The 3,732-nt window shown below is 61.7% G+C and overlaps 1 long non-coding RNA gene across 1 annotated transcript; it reads right to left on the reverse strand.

Moving 5' to 3' along the window:
• Nucleotides 1-1,279: 1,279 nt before the first annotated feature.
• Nucleotides 1,280-2,400, reverse strand: LOC115294487. The gene is made up of 3 exons (XR_003909907.1): nt 2,152-2,400; nt 1,872-2,010; nt 1,280-1,787 (listed from the first exon to the last, which is right to left on the reverse strand). It is a non-coding gene; the product is annotated as an uncharacterized LOC115294487 (long non-coding RNA).
• Between the last annotated feature and the right edge of the window lie 1,332 nt (nt 2,401-3,732).

Raw genomic sequence — 3,732 nt, forward strand, 5'->3', positions numbered from 1 at the left:
CCATGGGACAGATCTGCCCAAAGTCGGAAGCATGGGACCCCTGGAATCACATCACATGGCAGCCTGGAGGTGCACGAGGGGGACAGGGGGCCGAGGCCAGCCGAGGACCAGGTCCAGGAGTGGCCTGAGTGGGGGTCCTGCCCCAGCCACTGGCCCCTGAGGGCCCCCGGTGACCTGACCACCTGCCCGGAAAAGGACTGTGCTCTGCACCCCGCTCTTAGGGTGTAGCAGGTGCACAGGCCTAAAGCCTGGGGAGCCCCAGGCCATGCGGGACCGTTGAAGGGAAGCACCCTGGGCAGGGGCTTTCTGGACGAGGTGCATGGGGTCCAGACTCCAGGTGACAGGGCAGGGCCCAGGGAGGGGTAAGCTACAAATGCAAGGAAGAAAAGAAAAGGTATGAAGACCCCAGGACTCCTCCCCAGCCTAGCAGCAGGAAGGCAGCTAGTGAGGGGAGGGGTCTCCAGGGACCTCCTGGCCACCACCAGGTCCCTTCCCTGGCTGACGGGGCATTACCTCTACTGCAGCTCAAGTCTCCACTGACTCCTGACCCACCGGAATCTGAGAGGTGGAGTCCCCAGTGGGGGGCTCCCGGATCCGCGGGGTCGCAGGGCCACGCAGGGCCAGCATCCGCTGTCCGGGTTCCCGCCGGGGGATGCCCGCGCCCTGAGCCATCAGGCAGGGCCACCCAGATGCGGAAAGGGGAGGAGGCAAGACAGCCGAAACGACAAGCGTCTGCTACACATGTTGGGGTGTGGCCCCCGCAGAGGTGGCGGGGGCCCCACAGACGATAAGAGCTGATCTTTAAGCAACGTGCCCTCTTCTGTGGCCCCTGTGTCACATGTGTCCAGCGTTTGCTTTTCTTTTATGGTGAGATTCTACAAGCTCGTGTCCCCCGTCACTGGCTGAACGGCCACCCTGAGGCCTGGGAGATGAGAGCGCACCTGCGTGTGGAGCGCGAGCCCCGAGGACAGACCCCGGGCAGCCCGTCACGGAGGACGGGGACAGCGGCATTGGGAGCACTGATGACGCTCACCTGCTCTGCAGGAAGCAGCTGCTGCCCGGCCCCGCCACCACCTCCCCACCCCCTGCTTGTGAAGCAGGAGTCGCCCTGACTTTCAATTCCCGTACTTTTTCTGTGTGTTAGTGAAACATGACAGGAAAGTGAAGTGCCAAAATTAAGAAATACTTAAATAACCGGAGAGATCCGTCATGTTCGTGAGCAGCAATACTCAACGGTGCCAAGTGTCAACTCTAGAAACTCATTGTAACCCTAATCAAAACTCCAGCAGAATCAGAACTCCAAGTTCCACACGGAAGAATAAATTACAAAGTCACAAAGAACTAGCTGACAACGGCAAAGCAGGAAGGAGGCCTCCTAGAGCCACACACAGGCACGGTCACATGACCTTCATGACTCCCAAATCCATGCAGGAAAGATAAATTGTTGGATAAACTATGTTTTGACAAATGACTGTACATTTGGCGGCGGGGGAGGTGTAATATCCCAAGGACGGACTGCAAACACTTTAAGACCTCAACAGGGAAACTTTACAAATGTGTTAGGAGCAAATAGAAGACAGTGGGTCTATGATCTTCAGGAATTCGGTTTTTAAGCCGGATGCTAAAAGAAAAGGCTTCCCGGACAAAACAGCAGATAGAGGGGACCACACGGAAATCCGAAACTTCTGGAAGACCAGCAGCAAACAGACTAGTGAAATCCGCAGCACACGCGGCGATCCGAGCTAGCCAGCACGCGTGAGGAACGCGGGAGACCCAGCAAACGGCACCTGTGAGACAGGAAGCGAGTCACAGGCGGGCAATTCCCTGCGGACATCACTCCCGTGGCCAATGGCAAGTGAGCAAATACTCACCTCTCTACTACGCAACAAAATGCAAGTTCAAGTCACAGTTTCCATTGCTCAGGGGCAGTCCTAGGGTCTTCCCAGGAGCAGGGGAGACGGGCGTGCAGTGAACCCCCAGTCGTCCGGCGTCCGGGCCTCTGCTTGTTTCCTGCAAGAGAGTCTCCAGCAGTAAGCGGGGAAAGGCGTGCCCGCCTCCGGGCAACCTCAGTGCCGGCGCCTGGGCCCCAGCCCGTGATGGGGGGTGGGGTGCACGTGTCTCCGGGGAACGTTTCTAGGGAAGGGGACGCACCTTCTCCCTTTCCATTGGCTGGTTTGGGGGGGGGGGGACGCGAGAGCTGCACCTCGAACATGGAGCCCATCCGCCAGCTGAGATGACAGAGCCCCGAGTCGAAGGGGGCAGGGCCCCGTCTGACTCTCGAGACACCCCGGCGGCCAAGTTGGGACCATCCTCTAGACTTCGATCTTGTAAATCCTCCCGCCCTCGGACGTCCGCCCTCTGACGTCAGCCCTCTGGCATCAGCCCTCTGATGTCCGTCCTCTGACGTCCGGCCCCCTGACGTCTGCCCTCTGAAGTCCCGCCCTCTGACGTCAGCCTTCTGACATCCGTCCTCGCACGTCCCGCCCTCTGACTTCCGCCCTCTGACGTCCGCTGTCCACGGCTGGAGCAATCCTTTCAGCTACTGGCTCTCCTCTCACTGCCGCTGAGAGTGAAAATGGGGGGGGACTTGGAACTAATGTAAAATGTGGACAGTGGCCACCTGGTCCTCAAGCAACATCCCCACCTCCCTACCCTCTGGTGTTCCAGAAATGTCCTCACGGAACCATCACTAACAATAGCAGACTTGACCATGGGCTGAATGGCTGCGGTCGACTGGGCGCTGTCGTCGGTGGACTGGGCATGTCCTCCGAGTCGAGATCTGGGTTTGCTTGTGGTCGGGGCGGCGACGGGCATCAGGTTTGGTCGTGGTCAGCGGGGCGTCAGATGTCACCTCCAAGGCAGCGCCCCGTTTGGGGCCGGCAGGTGGGCTGAGTGTCACCGCGGAGGACGGGCGGGGGCAGCACGAGGGCGCTCCCACCACGCGGCCGCTCGGGGACACGGGAAGGAGCCGAGCCGGGCGCGCCCCCGCTCAGGCAGATGAGCCTCTGATGGGGCGTCTCTCGGCGTCCCCCCAGCCCCTTGCAGGAGGCGCGTGTGGACACGTGGGTCTCAATATTCACTGCCCTGCGTCTTCTCGTCAGGGTCCGAGCGCCAGTCCCAGTGGGGCGACCTGGGAACCTTCCACTGAGCCGCCACTTGAGAGGATTCACTTCAAATCACGGCTCCTGCACAGAGCGAATCACTCACTGACGCAGCTCCGGGCCCAGGGCCTGCCCAGACCTCGGGACCCTGCCCCGACCTGTCCTGCGGCACAGCGCGGGACCCGCTCGGAGCGCCACTTCCAGCGGGAACGGCAGTCGGGGACACCGACTCTGGGGCCCAAGCCCGGACAGAGGACCGTGGCGGCGGGAACGCAGAGGCGGCACCGGGGGACAGCCAGCGAAGGCGGGTGGCGCAGCTGCAGGGCCCGGCCACGGCCCCGCTCCGGAAACAGCAGGCAGATCTGCGGAGTCGGGGCCACCGAGAGCCCCCCGGAGATTTCTCCCGGGACAGACTGCCCCCCCTTCTCCCCCTGTTCCTCATCTGTCACCTCCCGCCCCCGGCCAGGCTCTGTCTTCACGGAGCTCCAGGGTGGCCGAGGCTGACAGTCCACAGATGAAGCAAAGCGGAGGATGAGGGCAGCGGGTGCAGACGTTCGGGAGAGAACAGTCCCAGTGTTTGGGAGACAGGTGTCCCCAAGGGAGAGGTCTGCCCGAGTGGACACGGGTAGGC

The sequence above is a fragment of the Suricata suricatta genome, chromosome 6, assembly GCF_006229205.1.
Source record: "Suricata suricatta isolate VVHF042 chromosome 6, meerkat_22Aug2017_6uvM2_HiC, whole genome shotgun sequence".
Taxonomy (NCBI): Eukaryota; Metazoa; Chordata; class Mammalia; order Carnivora; family Herpestidae; genus Suricata; species Suricata suricatta.